The 20,253-nt window shown below is 44.8% G+C and overlaps 1 pseudogene; it reads right to left on the minus strand.

Annotated features, from left to right (window-relative positions):
* Positions 1-20,253, minus strand: part of LOC137535494 (zinc finger protein 585A-like) — a 63,220-nt pseudogene that overhangs the window by 34,788 nt on the left and 8,179 nt on the right.

Here is a 20,253-nt window from a genome sequence, read left to right on the forward strand (position 1 = left end):
CATGGGCGCTATTTTACCTAGATACGCCTCTGGTATCTGCTACACTCTGGGGAACACGCTGCTGCAGGCGAGCTATGCCTACCAGTCCCTGGGCTTGTACTTAGAAGATACTTGGAAAGTAAATTTTAAAAAATGCCCCGAATTCCGGTGTTATGTTTTTCATGTTTTATTCCATTGACGTATTTAATCACTTTAAAGAGAATCTGTATTGTTAAAATCGCTCAAAAGTAAACATACCAGTGCGTTAGGGGACATCTCCTATTACCCTCTGACACAATTTCACCGCTCCCCGCCGCATTAAAAGTGGTTAAAAACAGTTTTAAAAAGTGTGTTTATAAACAAACAAAATGGCCACCAAAACAGGAAGTAGGTTGATGTACAGTATGTCCACACATAGAAAATACACCCATACACAAGCAGGCTGTTTACAGCATTTCTTTTGAATCTCAAGAGATCATGTGTGTGTTTCTTTCCCCCTGTTCTCATGCACTGAAGTTTCAGGCTGCTCTTTTCTTCCTGCAAACAGCTTTTCCCTTGTCTGTAATTCTTCAGTATGTGAAAGCCCAGCCAGCTCAGAGGACACTTTATCCAGCTTGTAAAAGATAAGAGAGAAGCTGCTCTAATCTAAATAATACACAGGCAGTGTGCATAGAGGGGCCTGGAAGGGGGAGTTCATAGCAGAACCACAACACTGAAGAACTTGGCAGCCTTCCAGACACAGGCTGACAAGTCTGACAAGAGAGAGATAAGTTGATTTATTACAGAGACTGTGATAGCAGAAAGTGCTGCAGTAAGCCAGAACACATTAGAATAGCTTTTGGAACTTGTAGGATGATAAAAAACAGGATGCAATTTTTGTTACGGTGTCTCTTTAAGCCCCAACTCAGCAAAATATTTGTGACTGGTGGGGGTGTGCAGAATCTGGTTGCATGTGTTTGTAGTTCCAAAAGAGTTTCCTGCACTTCTGCCCTGGTTTTTCCCCATCAGGAGAGGAGAGGAATATAATCCTGGTATGCTATTTTTTATTTCTGATCCTTCATTTTATTTTGCTCTAGAATTAGCCTTTTAGGGTTGATTCAATATTTTGTTTGGGGTTAATAACATTTTGCAGGAGAGTTGATTAATCAGCTATTGGGTAATGAATTTTGTTTTTTAATAAATATAATCGATGATTCAACATTTTTATTCTGCATGAAGGCTAGTTTCCACTAGGGGTTATTTGCAGCATTACCCTGCATGTAAATGAATTTGCCTCGCCGTGGACCCACCCCACAGTGGTTGGCACGTACGCCACTGGCTGGCAGAGGAGGATGGAGAAATCCGGGCGATCAGCAGGGATGAGTACCGAGGTGGATGGACCACGCCCATTTCCCGCCCCATGTCATAGCCACGCCCATTTTACGCCACCCGGCTACTTTTTCCTGCCACCCGGCTGGAAAAAAATTCTGGGCAGAACACTGTATCGATCTATGCACTTTATGAGATTATCCAAAATGGGAGACTTAATTGATTAATTTATGGACTAAATAAAAATAGTAATGGTTGTATCTTTTTATAGCTAGAATATAATCACATAAGATTCTATGTTTATGTTAGTTTTCAACAGTGTGATTATAGCTATGAGAATTTTTGATGTTTTTATAATTTTGATATGGTCCAATTCAAAATAAGGATTAATCAGTGTATCCCAGCTTCATTCTGCTTACCAAGAGAGAGCTCTATTGTGTTAGGTATTTGCCAAAAGAGAGGCAGTGTATCTTTTCCCTTCAATGAACAACCTTGTTTCCTTTATGCTGGGTACACACTGAGATTTTCTGGCAGATTTACTGTCAGATCGATTATCTCCAACATGTTCGATTTGCTTTCCGATCGATTTCCTATTAAAGTGCACGCACTACTGTAATTAACTACGGGTCCGTCAGACCCTCCCGCTGGGCGAGCGTTCCAGTGACAGAAGAGAGTGTGTACAGTCTGTCAGCAGACTGATAAGGCTCCGCTCAGCGGATCGTTCAGAAACAGCCTTATCAGTCCGCAGACAGACTGTACACACGCACTACTGTCGGCAGAACGCCTGCCCAACGGGACAGTCTGACGGACCCGTCATTCCTTGTAATAGTGCGTGTGTCCGCACCTTTACATTTTACCTGAAGAACAACTTGATTCCATTCTTTTATTGGATGAATATATTTATGTAATAAATGATTATTATTTTTATTTGTTTGTTGCATTCTTTCATGTTTGTACCAATATAATAGGAATTGTTCGATAAAACAACTCATAAAGCGGGAATATCTATATATCGGAGATCAAACTAACTTGGGAGTCTTCCTGCATAACTACAGGAATCTTAAGTTATTTTGATATCATAGTCACACAGCTTGTGTGACATCATCATAGCGGGTTCATAACCACGCCTTAATTTGTAATTTACCCGACAACGTTGATTAATTTTTTAGATTATTTATTATGACTACATTATGCAATTTTTGAATCAAATTACTGCGGTTTTGCACTTATCCAGATGATTTATGTCAGCTATTGCTATTTACATATATTGCTGTGCACTTTGATTCTATGTAGTTACATTAGGACCTTGTATATTGTTATATACAGCACTTTAGCAGTCTGCCATAATAACCTGCATTATACACCTATTTGGTTGCTATAGTACATTTTTTTCACCTCCCCTCTACATATTTTTCCAATCGCTTACATTTTTGACAGCCCCCCTCAATTTTCCCATGTCTCCCCATTTTTCGCTCCCCAGTTTTTTTTTTTTGTTGTTTATTTTTTGTTCTTTTAATTTTTCTTTTTATTAAAGAGCATTTTCTTTACAGTATAGAACATTATCAATACAGATATTGGCATATCACATAACATTGGCTAAATATCAATGATATAATTAGAAAGGAAACAAGGGTAATATAATATTAACACTCACATAAAAGAAGTGGCAAGACACCACTCTTGGTAACAATGAAATCCAGGAAACCTAAAACTAATCCTAAGGTGAGTATAGAAGGAATAAACACAACATAACAACAATAATAATGTGGTGATTATCCACAAATGGTTCATATAGCATTATATAGCATTATCCTCAAATGGTTTATTAACCATTTCCCACACTCAGCACATATGTCTCAAAACCAGTGATTTATGCTCAAAACATTCCCCGCACTCAGCACAGGCATAGAACTTTTCACCACTGTGACATCTCTCATGCTTGACAAGGTCTGATTTCTGCCCAAAACATTTCCCACACTCAACACATGAATAGGGCTTCTCACCAGTGTGACATCTTTCATGTAAGACAAGGCCTTCTTTTTGTCTAAAACATTTCCCACACGCAGCACATGAATATGGCTTCTTACCACTGTGGGATCTCTCATGTCTGACAAGGATTTCTTTACGTCCAAAACATTTCCCACACTCAGCACATGAATAGGGCTTTTCACCACTGTGAGATCTCTCATGTAAGACAAGGCTTCTTTTTAGTCCAAAACATTTCCCACACTCAGCACATGAATAGGGCTTCTCACCAGTGTGAGATCTCTCATGTCTGATAAGATTTCCTTTCACTCTAAAACATTTCCCACACTCGGCACATGAGTAGGGCTTCTCACCAGTGTGAGATTTCTTATGTGTGGCAAGGTTTCCTTTATATCTAAAACATTTCCCACACTCAACACAAGAATAAGGCTTCTCAACATTGTGAGAGCTCTCATGTTTGACAAGGATTCGTTTATGCTCAAAACATTTCCCACACACAGCACATGAGTAGGGTTTCTCACCAAAGTGGAATCTCTCGTGTTTGACAAGAATTTGTTTATGTTCAAAACATTTCCCACACTCGGCACATGAATAGGGCTTCTTCCTTTCAGTGTGAGTTCTCTCATGTCTTCCCAGGCTCCCTTTCTCAGTAAAACATTTCCCACACTCAGCACATGAATAAGGCTTCTCACCAGTGTGAGATCTCTCATGTGTTACAAGGCTTCCTTTCAGTCCAAAACATTTCCCACACTCAGCACATGAATAGGGCTTTTCACCAGTGTGAGATATCTCATGTGTGACGAGGGTTCCTTTAAGTTTAAAACATTTCCCACACTCTGCACATGAATAGGGCTTCTCACCAGTGTGAGATCTCTCATGTCTGACAAGCTGTGATTTCCATACAAAACATTTCCCACATGTGGAACAGGAATAAGACCCTCCAGCAGGGGGAGAGGTGTGCTGGGCATGAGACCCAGCAGGGTTGGACAGGTGAGGGGAGTCTGGGGGAATATTTGGGGTAACCAGGATATCTGCAGGAGTCTCTTCTCCAGTGACATCATCATCCGTTGTACAGTCTGTGGATACAGAAAGACGAGTCTCTGAGAGGTTCCTGATGCCGGGACTCCGCCCTGCAAATAGAGAAACATCACTTCCTGTTAGAGAATTTGGAGGGGAGGAGCAATTATTAGGGATGGCCAGTGAGCTGCTGATAATTCCAAGTTGGTGCAAAGTTTATGCAGATTAGAAATGGACCAACTGCAGCAGCTGAATTACTTTGCATATAATTAGCATACAATTTGCAGCATCTCAGAGTTATTGGCATGTGACTGACTATCATCAGTTATCAGCCTGACATAGAACTGCAGAAGGTTGTGCTCATTACAGCAGCCAATCACATGACAATAACTATGCCTTGCAAGAATATTTTATGTAGCTAGGAATGTACAGACATGTGATTATCTGCATACAATTTGCATTATATGTGCATACAAGTCAGACTTATTTGCATCTCAGTGACCCTCCCTGCAGCTAAAGCATTGGCCATACATTGAGAAGCAGTAAGTTGTAGAGCTTGATGAGACAATGGAAGCAATGTGTTACTCCTGTGACAACAGACCTATATGTACTTATAGCAAGAAATCTGTGTTATGTTTGCAGAGCAATGTGGTGTCACTTACACATCCTTATTATCGCTTATTACCACGGTATCCTTGTGTCACTCATATGCCTCTTGTAATGTCCCTTTATCTCTCTCTTGTCCTCAATTGTGCAAATAAAGATATTGTGATGTTACACAACACTAAATTATAGGAGCTGTGAGGTGGAGGAATTATCCATTTATGTTACAGAGACCCAAATCACTAATACTCTTGTAGCTGGATATAAATACATACAGTATATACTCCTATATATACAGCATAGCTGTATCTCTCCCCCCATCCTTCTGTATTTTCATTTTGTTTCCCTGCATGCTATGCCGCTAGTGGCAGCGTAGTGAGCGTAACTAAGCAAGGGCCGCAGCTTACAAAATCCACGTGAAAGTGATGTATCGCTACCGCCATATTTCGCTAGCGCAGCTGCTACTGTGTTAGTCAACATCACTACCGTGCAGCTTTTGTAGGCAGCAGACACAGCAGACGTTGCTTATCAACATCACTACCGTGCGGCTTTTGTAGGCAGCAGACACAGCAGACGTTGTTCATCAACATCACTACCGTGCGGCTTTTGTAGGCAGCAGACACAGCAGACGTTGTTCATCAACATCACTACCGTGCGGCTTTTGTAGGCAGCAGACACAGCAGACGTTGTTCATCAACATCACTACCGTGCGGCTTTTGTAGGCAGCAGACACAGCAGACGTTGTTCATCAACATCACTACCGTGCGGCTTTTGTAGGCAGCAGACACAGCAGACGTTGTTCATCAACATCACTACCGTGCGGCTTTTGTAGGCAGCAGACACAGCAGACGTTGTTAGTCAACATCACTACCGTGCGGCTTTTGTAGGCAGCAGACGTTGTTCATCAACATCACTACCGTGCGGCTTTTGTAGGCAGCAGACACAGCAGACGTTGTTCATCAACATCACTACCGTGCGGCTTTTGTAGGCAGCAGACACAGCAGACGTTGTTAGTCAACATCACTACCGTGCGGCTTTTGTAGGCAGCAGACACAGCAGACGTTGTTAGTCAACATCACTACCGTGCGGCTTTTGTAGGCAGCAGACACAGCAGACGTTGTTCGTCAACATCACTACCGTGCGGCTTTTGTAGGCAGCAGACACAGCAGACGTTGTTAGTCAACATCACTACCGTGCGGCTTTTGTAGGCAGCAGACGTTGTTAGTCAGCATCACTACCGTGCGGCTTTTGTAGGAAGCAGACACAGCAGACGTTGTTAATCAACATCACTACCGTGCGGCTTTTGTAGGCAGCAGACGTTGTTCATCAACATCACTACCGTGCGGCTTTTGTAGGCAGCAGACACAGCAGACGTTGTTAGTCAACATCACTACCGTGCGGCTTTTGTAGGCAGCAGACACAGCAGACGTTGTTCATCAACATCACTACCGTGCGGCTTTTGTAGGCAGCAGACACAGCAGACGTTGTTGGTCAACATCACTACCGTGCGGCTTTTGTAGGCAGCAGACACAGCAGACATTGTTAGTCAACATCACTACCGTGCGGCTTTTGTAGGCAGCAGACGCAGCAGACGTTGTTCATCAACATCACTACCGTGTGGCTTTTGTAGGCAGCAGACACAGCAGACGTTGTTCATCAACATCACTACCGTGTGGCTTTTGTAGGCAGCAGACACAGCAGACGTTGTTAGTCAACATCACTACCGTGCGGCTTTTGTAGGCAGCAGACACAGCAGACGTTGTTCATCAACATCACTACCGTGTGGCTTTTGTAGGCAGCAGACACAGCAGACATTGTTAATCAACATCACTACCGTGCGGCTTTTATAGGCAGCAGACACAGCAGACGTTGTTAGTCAACATCACTACCGTGCGGCTTTTATAGGCAGCAGACACAGCAGACGTTGTTAGTCAACATCACTACCGTGCGGCTTTTATAGGCAGCAGACACAGCAGACGTTGTTCATCAACATCACTACCGTGCGGCTTTTATAGGCAGCAGACACAGCAGACGTTGTTAGTCAACATCACTACCGTGCGGCTTTTATAGGCAGCAGACACAGCAGACGTTGTTCATCAACATCACTACCGTGCGGCTTTTGTAGGCAGCAGATGTTGCTTATTTACGCACACTACACGGCCACCAATGTGCAAGGAAACAAAATATAGCTACACTGATTTATGTATTATTTACTCACGTTATTTCTTTTCATGAATCAACCCCAAGAAGTTACAGTACATAACAAAACAAATTATACAGCTGAGGTAAACGTCAATCTAAACAGCAAATTACATTAAAGAGACTGTAACAGTTTTTTTTTTTGCAGTATTTTTTTTTGCAGTATTTCTCTTATCCTACAAGTTCCTAAAGCTCAACACACACCATACAATCTTGGTTGTACAGATTTACCAAATCTATGTAGTATAAGGGCCAACAGATTGAAAATACCTTGACTGATTGATTGAATAAGCTCGTATACTACATGAAAGTGGTAAGATTGAACAATCAAGATTGTATGGTGTGGGTTGAGCCTAAGGCTGTTCCATTGTGCTGTGGCTTACTGCAGCATTTTCTACTTGCACTGTCTCTGTAATAAATCAACTTATCTTTCCCCTGTCGGATTTGTCGCCCTGTGTCTGGAAGGCTGCCAACTCTTCAGTAATGTGAACAAGTTATCCCCTTCCATGCCCCTCCAGTGCTCCTGTGATGTTTATTCCTCACAGACAACGTCCCTGCTCTCACTGTCAGCTTGTCTGCTATCTGTGAGGCTGATAAACACAGACTGATAAACTGAACAAAGAATAGCTGGCTGAGGAGGAAGCTGCCTGTCAGGCTGACACCAGTGCAGAGCCGAGACTCCAGGCTCTAAAGACACAGCTTGTCATGCTTCATTGACACAGAGCTCTTTCAAAACTTGCACATAACCTCTGGAGACTGAATTCAATGTGTAACTCACTGAATTCTCTGTGTACTCACTGTGTATCAACTGAGTTCACTGCTCTGCTGATGTACTTCCCATTTTGGTGGCCATCTTTTCTGCTTTTTTTACGCTCTTTATTGCAGCAGACAGCAGCAAAAATATTACAGAGGGGGCTAGGAGATGACCCCAAACAGGCAGGGATGTTGGTTTATACTTCATTTTGTGAATACAGATTCTCTTTAAAGTGAATGGTTACCGATTAAAAAAAAAGAAAAGTCAGATACTCACCTAAGGAGAGGGAAGGCTCGGTCCTAATGAGCCTTCCCTCACCTCTCTTGGTGCCGGTGGATCTTCCGTTCAAATCCCCCGCCGCGGGGGACTTCGGAAGTCTTCGGGAGCACTCGGGCTCCCGAAGACGGGGCGCTCCTTACTGCGCATGGGCGAGTGCGTCATAGGCCTCATAGTGGGCATTCGCGCATGCGCAGTATGGAGCCCGAGTGCTCCCGAAGCGGCAGTATTTGACCAAACTGGTCGAATACTGCAACGGGGATCATGAGCGGGACCGGGCACCAGGAGAGGAGAGGGAAGTCTCATTAGGACCGAGCCTTCCCTCTCCTTAGGTGAGTATCTGACTTTTCTTTTTTTTTTTTTTTTTTTAATCGGTACACATTGGCTTCAATGCCCCTGAGACAACATATAAAAAGTGATACCCCTGGAACAAGTTATAAGAAGTGATACCCCTGGAACAAGTTATAATAAGTGATACCCCTGAAACAACGTATAAGAAGTGATACCACTGGAACAAGATTATAAAAGGTGATGCACCTGGAACATCATAAGTGATGCCCCTGGAACAATGTATAAGGAGTGATGCCCCTGGAACAATGTATAAGAAGTGATGCCCCTGGAACAATGTATGAGTGATGCCCCTGGAACAACATATGTTGCATGCATTTGTAATGAGTCCTTTCCATCTGCAATCAGCCTGCAGCCTCCAATCAGAGTAACTGGATTGAGTGATTACCATTCAGCTGTGTTGGAATTTGCATGCCTGCTCTCATTAGGTGATGTCCATAGAAAAGCCTCCTCTCACACCTTGCCTGCCATAGCTGTTTGCTGGTTGTTCCCATGTCTCATTTTGTAAATTACCTTGTCTTGCTTCCTTGTGAACGGTTGCTGTTCCTGCGTGGGCAAACAGCAGAGTCCTTCCAGTTCTGCTAGCTTGGGCTTAGCTTTCACTGCAGCAGATTGTCTGTTTGTCTGTCCGTGTCTTATTCAGTGTGGTGGACAACAGAAGCTCAGAGCTGCGGTCGCTCTGAGCAACCATTTTGTCTCATTTACGGTGATGGTTATTGTAAGCACAGAGCTGCGGTCGCGCTTAGCAACCTATTCTATAGAATCGATTGATCGGAAATAGATTCTATCAAATCTATTGATCGATTTGTGGCTGATTTCGATCGATTTTGATTGATTTGATCTACCCGATAGGATGGAAAATCTTGGTCGATCGGCTGCTGGCAGCAGATCCATGGCCCATAGAGTTGCATTGGATCTAATGGTCCAATAATGCATTTAGATCAATTTTCAATAGATTTCATTCTGAAATCTATTGGAAATCTGTTCCTAGTGAGTGGCACACATCAGATAGATACCTGTAAGATTCGACATGACCGGCATCTGACAGAAATCTATCTGATGATTGAATCTGCTGCAAATCTAAAAGTGTATGGCCACCTTTATGGCAGCCATACACTGGTCGATTGCCACCAGATCGACCAGCAGATAGATCCCTGTGATCTAATCTGATCAAAGAGGGATCTATTGGCTGCCTACTCTGCAAACAGATTTTGAATCGATTTCACTATGAAATCGATTAACAATCTGTGGAGCTGCCACACCCAAACCCCCCCCCCCCCCCCCCCCCTCATACATTACCTGATCCGGCCGGTGCGAGTTCCCCGGTCTCCGCTGTCCCTTCTCTGCTCTGGGCTCCAGCTTCACTTTACTTCCTGTCGGGGGAAGTTTAAACAATAGAGGGCAACAGGAAGTAAGTGAAGCCAGCCGGAGCCCAGCGTGGAGAAGGGACCGCGGGGAAACGCGCCGGCGGAACAAGTAATGCATTGCGACTAGCGTCGGACATTTGAACTACACTATCAACGCACTCCCGACCCGCCGGCGATCAAGCAAAATTTACCGTACGGACACATCGATCGATTTCGGATGGAAATCGGTCGATCGGTCAGCATTTGCGTATCAATTTCACAGCAGATTGGATCACAGTGATCAAATCTGTTGTCTATCGGCGGGAATTCGACGCAGTGTGTGGGCACCCTTAGAGTGGCATTTATGTGAAACTACTCACCTCTTGTTATGGTTCTTTTCAATGGGGTGGTTTGGGAGCACAGAATGGGTAGGAGTGCAGAATATGCCCTGCCGGTGGTTTGTTAATGCTGTCTATAGATTGTATTTGCTTGAGTTCGTTTGGTTGGTTTGTCAGGTGGGAATATACTTCTCCCACATGTACAATGTTTATACCGCTACTAATAAGTCCCCTTTGGGAAAAAGAGAGTCATTGGGAGATTCAGGTTCTGCTATGAAAATGGAGAAAATAGGTGAAACCCGTATATGGGACGAGTGTGGTGTTATTTGGACTCACCCCTTTAGGTTACTGATGTATTTATGCAGGCACATAGCTATCGAGTTTGGGCTAAGGCGCCCTTGTCGCTCAGGAAAGGTGCTCATGTTTATGTTGAGTTGCCTCCCAACCCCCCTACACACACACACACACTGTACACACACACTGTACACACTATACACACACACTGTACACACTATACACACACTGTACACACTACACACACACACTGAACACACACACAGGCACACTGTACACACACACACACACACACTGTATACGCACTGAATACACACACACACACACACACATTGTATACGTGTCATATTCACCGGCCTGGCTCCCTCCAGCGTCTTTGCGGGCACGTCCTTACACGACCATTCTGATCTCCGCCTGCCCTGACCTTGGCTAGTCTTCGACCTCGAGTACGCCTGTACATGGCTCTCCACACTGAGACGTCACCTGTTCTCCAACCCACTGTGGGATTATCCTGAGCGCAACCTGGTGGGCACTAGGCAGCGAAGTTCCACTTCCCCCTCCTGGGGTTGTGGTCCTGCTTCCCCCTCAAGGGGTCGTGGGTGAAGACCCGTGGTCACTTAGATTCTGCGCTTGGGTGGTCGGTATCATAGTGGGGCGGTCAACAGCTCTTCCCGCAACCTAACAATACGCACTGTATACATATACATACACACACACACACTGTACACACTACACACAGTAACACTGTACACACACACACACACACACACACACACACACACACACACACACACACACACACACACACACACACACACACACACTTTGAGACTGCTTTTAGGCCTCTTTCACATTAGAACGTTGCGTTTGATGCGACGTTAAGGTCACACAACGTGCCCCTAACGCAACACATTGTGCACTATAACTTGGACGTTATAGTGCAGTCTTTAGCCCTGCATTTGGTGCGCCGTTTTTGACGCACAGCGATAGAACGAAAACGGCGCATGCGTTACATAAAAGAAAAAAAAACATTACTGAGCATGTGCAAACAGTCTAACGCAGCTAAAAACGTGTATAACGCACAGCATGCAGCACTTTCATTTAACATGCAGCGTTAGACACCAGCATCGTGAACAGGCCATTGATTTTTCATTGCTGCGAGTTATCCTGCGTTACGTTGTTTTAACGAGCGACTTTAACGTCGCACTGTGAAAGAAGCCTTAATGTTCTCCCTCACATGCTATTTCCTGGACTTCCAGTCTCTCGCTGGGACAGCAGGTGGTTCACGTTTATGCTGTATGATCTCCTATGGTTTAGTTCCTTATCACCTGGAATGTTAGAGGTTTGAGAACCTCCGAAAAAAGTTCTCAGGTTCTGCGACACCTGGGGGAAATGAAAGCTGATTTGGCAGTCCTTCAGGAAACGCATTTAAGGGAACATAAGATGTAATGTGTGTCCAAAATGTGGGTGGGCCAGGTTTTGGGAGCTCCCTTACTGGGAAGAAAAGCTGAGGTCGTGCTGTTATTGCGTAAAAGCTTTCAAAGTCAAGTACTTGCTTGTGAACACGACAAAAGAGGAGGGAAGCTGGTGCTGGGTAGAGGTCCAAACTGACAACCGGATATTAGATATATATACCCAGTGTCCCTGCAGGGAAAGCGCGCTCATGTGAGTGCTCGTTCCCCGCTAATCTCCGCCTCCAGGAATTTACGCCAATCGGCTTTAGGTGGTCCTGGAGGCACCACCTTTCCACCGAGTATTGGTGTTAGGCGGTTGGAAAGGGGTTAAGCTTTTTTTCTAAACATAGGGCCAGTGCACACCAAAAACCTCCAGCAGATCCGCAAAACACTAGAGCAACTGAAGCAAATTTCAAAGCGATTCTAGGCATGTTTAGAGAGATTTTCTAAACAGGTGTAGCATTTTTTGGAGTGTTTTTGTGTAGCAGATTACATATATTGTTATGGTAAAGCTGTTACTGAAAAGCTTCTGTAACAAAAACGCCTGGAAAACCGCTCTGATCTCGCGCTTTTCAGAGCAGTTTTCCACTTTCCTATAATTTATATTGAGGCAGAAATGTCTCAGAAATCTAAAAAATGCTGCAGCCCATGAGTTTGTGTTTGTGGAAAAAACGGCCCGCTCTGGTGTGCACCATCCTATTCACTTTCATTAGCCAAGTGGTTTTCCCCCTGCTAGCGTTTTAAAAAATGCTCCAGAACCGTTCTGGTGTGCACTGGCCCTAAGAGCAGATGTACATGCCTCTCCTGCACATGTGTGGTGGCGGGAGATTTTAATGTGGTACCGTGCCCAGAGGAGGACAGGCAAATACCCCGCTGGGTAACTGTGAGGATTACTTCACAAGACAGAAATGTAAAATTCTTGCTCGAGTCCACCGCCTTGAGGGATGGATGGTGCCATAGTCTTCTTTTTGAGACAGAGACTATTCCCACCACACCAGAGTTCATTCCTTTCTCTCTCGCATTGATACTGGTGTCTGAGAATCTGATATCCTCTTTGCAGGAACTTGCTATAAAAGCTTTGGTCATTTATGATCACGCACCTGTTTCACCACCATACGAATGATTGTAAAAACAAAACAAACACACAGATAGTTGTAGATTCCACACATTTCTGTATACTGATGAACAGTTTGCAAATGATTTAGGTTAAAAAACTGCGCACAAGAATGAACCATCATCGCTTTAAAATCAATTAGGGTAAAATGGACACACCAGTGGCCCAACACTTCTGTGAACCAGGACACAGCATGTAAGATCTAAAAGTACTTGTTCTTAAGGGTAACATCAAAAAAGAACAATCAAGAAAATGTTCTAAGTACAAATTTATGAAAATGTTTGTAACATGATTGATTTGGCTTCATGGTCTTCAGAAACCTGCTGGATTTCATGTACACTTGCACTAACTCACTGGCTCCAGCCTGCTGATCACCTGACACCTAACGGATAAACAGTAACCAGCACAACTGCCATCTTCATGTTTACTATTTACCTGCATCAGTGTTTTACGTCAGCTAACATCTGGAAATATGCCTGAAGAAGGGGACTAGATCCCAGAAAGCTTGCATTATTTAACTTTATCAGTTAGCTATTAAAAGGTATTATTTTTTACAAAACGTTTTTTTCTACCTAAATAATTTGTTTGGCGAACACGGTACAGAAACTTTTTTGCTATCATCAAATGATTTAGTGAATTGGTGGATAGATTTTCAGTCTGCTAATAGGAGGCACATGGATAAACCTTGTCCTCTTCTGGGAGACCGCCAAGGCAGTCCTGCGGGGACATGCATTTGCCTCTGCTAGTACTTACAAGAAGAAGGCTCTTGCCAACTAAATGGTCACATGTTTAAAAGCTAGGGAGCCTTTTATACAATTTAAGAACGACACATCAAACGATGACAGGGAAATGTGGATTCAGGACAAATGAAACTTTGGCTGATGGTGTAATGGTTAAGGGTTCTGCCTCTGACACAGGAGACCTGGGTTCGAATCTCGGCTCTGCCTGTTCAGTAAGCCAGCACTAATTCAGTAGGAGACCTTTGGCAAGTCTCCCTAACACGGTTACTGCCAATAGAGCGCGCCCTAGTGGCTGCTGCTCTGCTCTGGCGCTTTGAGTCCGCAAGGAGAAAAGCGCAATATAAATGTTATTTGTCTTGTCTCTTGTCTTGATATTTTCTTAGAAAGGTATGACAGTTTACAGGTTGTATGGTGCTGCAAAAGGTTTTCGATGGAACAAATCGGGAACAATGCTGGTTAATATGACTAAGTGCAAGAGGTCCTCTGTACATCTCCCAGATTAGGGACTCACAGGGAATGTCACATACAATGCCAGAGGGGAAACTCACGGTATTTCACGATTTCTATAAAAAAAACTGTATACCTCGGGCCCCAGGCCAACTAAGGCCCAATCTAATGTTCTCAACTCTGTAACTCTACCCACTTTGTCAGAAGAAGCTTTGGAAGTTGTGAACGCAGACATCTTGCCAGGTGAAATTGCCCATTGACATGGGAAAGGCACCGGGCCCAGATGGCCCGTCTTCGGAAATGTTTAAGTTCTTAAAATCTGAAATAAAATACATCACTGAGCACTCCTTCCCAGATACAGCTAATGACGCCTTCACTCGGTTGTTGCCTAAACTGGGGAAAGCCGTAGCTGATCCAGCATCATGTAGATCTATTTCACTGCTCAACCAAGATTTTACAATCTTATCAAAAATACTGGTGGATAAACTAGCTCCAATCCTCCCTGATCCTATACATGTGTCCCAAGTGGGCTTTGTGATGGGCAGGAGTGCTGTCACCAATATCAGAAAAACACTGGCGGTGATGGAATTCTGCAGGCTGCGGGATCAAGGTGAACGGTCCGAGGCATTATAGATGCTGAGAAGGCCTTAGACCAGTGTGGAATGGTCGTGGCTACTGAACGTCTTATGCTAGGTACACACCATACAATTTTCTGGCAGATTTACCTGCCAGATCCATTTCCAACATGTCCGATCTGAATTTCGATCGATTTTCCATTTTTTTAAATCATTTTTTCAATCAATTTTCATACAACTGAACAAAAAAAAAAAAATAAAACAACCCAAAAAAACATTTTAAAAAAAACGATCAGAAAATCAAATGATTCAAATTCAGTTCGGACATGTTGGAAATAATCGATCTGGCAGGTAAATCTGCTAGAAAAATTGTATGGTTTGTACCTACCTAGCATTACGGAAGGTTGGTTTTTCAGGGTACTTTTTATCTTGGTGTCATGCTTGCTCCTCCGCAGTCACAAATATCCCCACCTGGGGAGAAAAGTCAACCTTTTGCTTGGAACGGGGAGTGAGACAGGGATGCCCCTTATCTCCACTCTTATTTAATCTTGCCTTGGAGCGTCTAATCGACATCCTTTCTTCAGTACAACATCTTTGGGGGGATACAGATGGGGACAAAGAGGATATTCTCTACATTGTTTGTAGATGATATATAGGTCGTCCCCGACTTACGAACACCCGACTTACGAACGACCCACCGATACGAACGGCAGGGTTTCTGTGTTTCCATGGGAACAAGTCAAAAAACATTTTTCAAATTGGACTTTGCCGTTTTTTGAGAAAATCGATTTTAAAAAAAAAATGGACCTTTGAACTTGTATAAGCAGGTGACACAGGAGGACACTGGAGGTACAGGGGGGCACACAGGAGGTACAGATGACAGAGGTGGCACAGAGGAGGACACTGGAGGCACAGGGGGGCACACAGGAGGTGCAGGGGACATAGGTGACACAGAGGAGGACACTGGAGGCACAGGGGGGCACACAGGAGGTACAGGGGACAGAGGTGACACAGAGGAGGTCACTGGAGGCACAGAGGAGGTACAGAGGAGGCACAGAGGGCAGAGGTGACACAGAGGAGGACACTGGAGGCACAGGGGGGCAAAGAGGAGGTACAGATGGCAGAGGTGACACAGAGCAGGACACTGGAGGCACAGGGGGGGGGGGCACAGAGGAGGTACAGAGGGCAGAGGTGACACAGAGGAGGACACTGGAGGCACAGGGGGGCACAGAGGAGGTACAGAGGGAAGAGGTGAAACAGAGGAGGACACTGGAGGCACAGAGGGCAGAGGTGACACAGAGGAGGACACTGGAGGCACAGGGGGGCACAGAGGAGGTACAGATGGCAGAGGTGACACAGAGGAGGACACTGGAGGCACAGGGGGGGCACACAGGAGTTACAGGGGACAGAGATGGCACAATGTTCCGACTTAAGAACAGATACAGGTGAAGAACGAACCTACAGTCTCTATCTCGGTCGTTAACTGGGAACTATCTGTATTAGTGTTCATGGCGGAGAGATAAGGCACATACTGAATTGTTTGGGGTCTCCTCTGATTCGCCATTAACTATGCTAAAAATGTCAGCTTCACAAGCAAATAAACCGCACCCCCACCTGGACTCCTTGGGGATTAGACATAGTTTCTCCCATATTACATATTTAGGTATTAAAGGATACCCGAGGTGATAGGGATATGGAGACTGCCATAATTATTTCCTTTTAAAGAGACTCTGAAGTCTCTTTTTTCCCTGTTTTTCTCATATAATCCTGTTCAGCATGAATGCCCCAGTGAAATCGCAGCATCCCCGTGGCAGATGGGTGATTTATTGCAGAGGATTAGCCCTGCAGAGCTCCGTGGCTCGCAGGGCTTCACTTCCTCAATGAGGCAGAGCTTTAGGCTGTAGCTCTGCCTCCTCTGCAGTCAATCTTTGCGGATCGCCGCCTCTTCCCGCCCCTCTCAGTATTCTTTCACTGAGAGAGGCGGGGAGGAGGCGGAGATTCAGAGATTGATTGCGGAGGAGGCAGAGCTACAGCTCAAAGCTCCGCCTCTCCAGGTAGAGAAGCCCTGCGTGTCAGGGCAGCATGATCTGCGACCAGCAAAGTCGTGGAACTTTGCTGGTCTATAGCACAGCAATAAATCACCCATCTGCCGCGGGGATGCGGCGATTTCACTGGGGCATTCATGCTGAACAGGATTAAATGAGAAAAAAAGGGGGAAAAAAAAAAAAAAAAAGAGACTTCAGATTCTCTTTAAACAATACCATTTGCCTGGCAGTCTTCCTGACCCTCTGCCTCTAATACTTTTAGTCAATGACCCTAAACAGGCATGCAGCAGATCAGGTGCTCTGACTCAGCTGACTTAGATTTTACTGGACTAGCGATATGCTTGTTCCAGGGTTTTGACTCAGACACTACTTATGTCAGAAGATCAACAGGGCCGCTAGGCAACTGGCATGGTTTACAAGGTAATAAATATGGCAGCCTCCATATCGCTCTCACCTCGGGTTCCCTTTAAAGGGGAACTGAAGTAAGAGGTATACGGAGGCTGCCATATTTATTTCCTTTTAATCAATACAAGTTGCCTGGCAGCCCTGCTGGTCTAGTTCTCTGCAGTAGTATCTGAATAACACCAGAAACAAGCATGCAGCTAGTCTTGTCAGACCTGACATTAATGACAGAAACACTTGATCTGCTGCATGCTTGTTCAGGGGCTATGGCTAATAGTATTAGAGGCAGAGGATCAGCAGGAGGGCCTGGCAACTGGCATTGTTTAGAAGGTAATAAATATGGCAGCCTCCATATCGCTCTCACTAGACATATAGATCTACTGCATGGCCTTCATTTCAACCCCTTGATACAGAAAATGTTAAAGGAATTATAAGCATGGGAGGCCCTTCCAGTTTCCTTAATAGGCAGAGTTCAGTTGATTAGGATGTTTCGTTTCAGTAGGTTGCTCTGTCCTTTACAAACACTTCCCATTTTGCTTAAACACAGGGAGGGATATTACAGCTTTTGTATGATTCCAGTGGAAGTCTAAAAAACCCAGAATTGCACTATCCAAACTGAAAGCTATTGTTCTACAGGTGAGCTTAAACTTCCCTGATCTTAGACGTTAGAATTTGGCGGCAATTTTGTGCCATATCAGGGACTGGATTAGGGAGACTAGCTACCATACCTCCATTAACCTCCTTGCCGGTTATCCCGAGCTCAGCTCTGGGTAACCTGCGCAGGAGGATTTCTCAGGCGGCGCTGGGCCGATTTGCCCAATTTTGTTTTCCAACACGCAGCTAGCACTTTGCTAGCTTCGTGTAGTACGCGATCGCCGCCGCTACCCGCCGATTCGCCGCTACCCGCCGCGCCGAGCCGCCCCCCCCCCTACCCCAGACCCCTGCGCAGCCTGGCCAATCAGTGCCAGGCAGCGCTGAGGGGCGGATCGGGATTCCCTGTGATGTCCCGATGTGCATGATGTTGGTGACGTCATCCCGCCCCGTCGCCATGGCGACCGGGGAAGCCCTGCAGGAAATACCGTTCTGAACAGGATTTCCTGCTTACTCTGATCGCCGAAGGCGATCGGAGTGGGTGGGGAGATGCCGCCGCTCAGCGGCTATCATGTAGCGAGCCCTGGGATTTAAAGAAAAAAAAAAAAAGAAAAAAAAAGTTCTGCGCTGCCTCCTTGCCGGCGTTAATTAGACCGGCAAGGAGGTTAATATTAGGTAAGGCCTTAGTGCCCCCCCCCCCTTCTCTTTTAAAGCGGAACTGAATTCAGAATGTCCTCTCTGCTCCAAAAGATACACAACAGCATAATAACCTTCAAACAAAAAACATGTATTTGTAACAGCTGATACAAATCCTGCAATAAATTTGCAGTGTGTACTTCCTGCTTTCATGAAGGAAACATATTGTTAACCTCCTGCGCTTTCAAATGCTTTATCTGCCCTGGAAATCAGCTGACACAGGGGAGAGATCAAATTACAATTTGTGATCAGTCACAGATGAGAGGGAATTAGACAGGCTAATCTCTCTAAATACATACAGGGTGCATTTCTCTATGTTTTCCTTCTGTCCTGTGCAAGAATTCAGCTCCACTTTAAGGCTGCTTTCACAGTGGGACGTTACAGGCGCACGTTAGAGCAGCCTGTAACGCACCCCACCGCACAGTAATGAAAAGTCAACGGGCTGTTCACAGTGCCCACGTTGCGTTACATTGTAACGCAGGACGTTCTGGGAAAGTGCAGCATGCTGTGCCTTATACTGGGCTTTAGCTGTGTTAGACTGCTTGCACATGCTCAGTGACTAGCCACATGGCTAATTAATATTCACTGCACTGTGATGACGTAACCTGGACTCATAGGGCTCGATTCACAAAGCGGTGCTAACCCAGTTAGAGACTTTAGGCGTGATAACCATTGCACCACGCTGGTGAATAGCCAGTTTAGGTGTGATAAGTTTAGGCGTGATAAGTTTAGGCATGATAAGTTTAGATAAGTTTAGATCGCGCGCAAAGTCCCGCACGCAAAGCAGCGCCATTAAACTCTATGCGAAATGCACCAGACTTTGCTAGCGCAAAACTTTTGATCAGCTGTGCACTGCGGTGCTAACCCAGTTGGTGCTTAAACTTATCACACCTAAACTTATCATGCCTAAACTTATCACACCTAAACTTATCATGCCTAAACTGAGTTTAGGCGTGATAAAGGGCTTTTACCAGCGTGCTAACTGTTAGCACCGCTTTGTGAATCAGACCCATAGTGTTGTCCGGATCATGAATGAATCGTTCATTTGATCCTGATCTTTTTTGTGAGTCGAATTATCTGGATCACCATAATGAACGATTCAGTTCACAGTGGATGTCTGTTTGGAAGAAACAGGAACAAACAGAATGTATAGTGCAGGGAAAGTCATGTCCTGCTAGTCATTTCACCCCGTCTGCTTCCCTTGTAAAATGATTCAAATGATTCGGTTCAAAGATCCAGATCTTTTCAATCATCCGATTCGAATCATCCGAATCCTTGAAAAGATCCGGACATCCCATCACTATCCTGGAGCGGCTGTTCTATCAGTATAGATAGAATGAAAACAGCGCACCAAGAGCCGCATAACGCAGCTCAATCTGACGTCAAACTTCAACACCACCATACGTTGCGTTAGGGGCACATTATGCGATCTTAACGTCCCCTAAAATGCAACGTCCAAGTGTGAAAGAGGCCTGAAGGTAATTTTACATACACTGCTTAGGATATTACCAGCATGTTTTAAAAATAATCTTCTCTTCAGAGACACTTTAATAGTCTGGCGGGAGTTTCGGAAGAAACATGGTCTTCCTGGCCACTTATGGGCTATGACACTATTTGTAGGGAAGTTTTGTTCTGGGGAGCATGCATGGCGACTGTGCTAAGTGGGCATCATGTGGCATTACACAATTAGGAGATTTACTAGATTGGAAAGGTAGCTATTATCTCTTGAAGCTGCGGTGAC

Source organism: Hyperolius riggenbachi, chromosome 10 (genome assembly GCF_040937935.1).
Source record: "Hyperolius riggenbachi isolate aHypRig1 chromosome 10, aHypRig1.pri, whole genome shotgun sequence".
Classification (NCBI taxonomy): Eukaryota; Metazoa; Chordata; class Amphibia; order Anura; family Hyperoliidae; genus Hyperolius; species Hyperolius riggenbachi.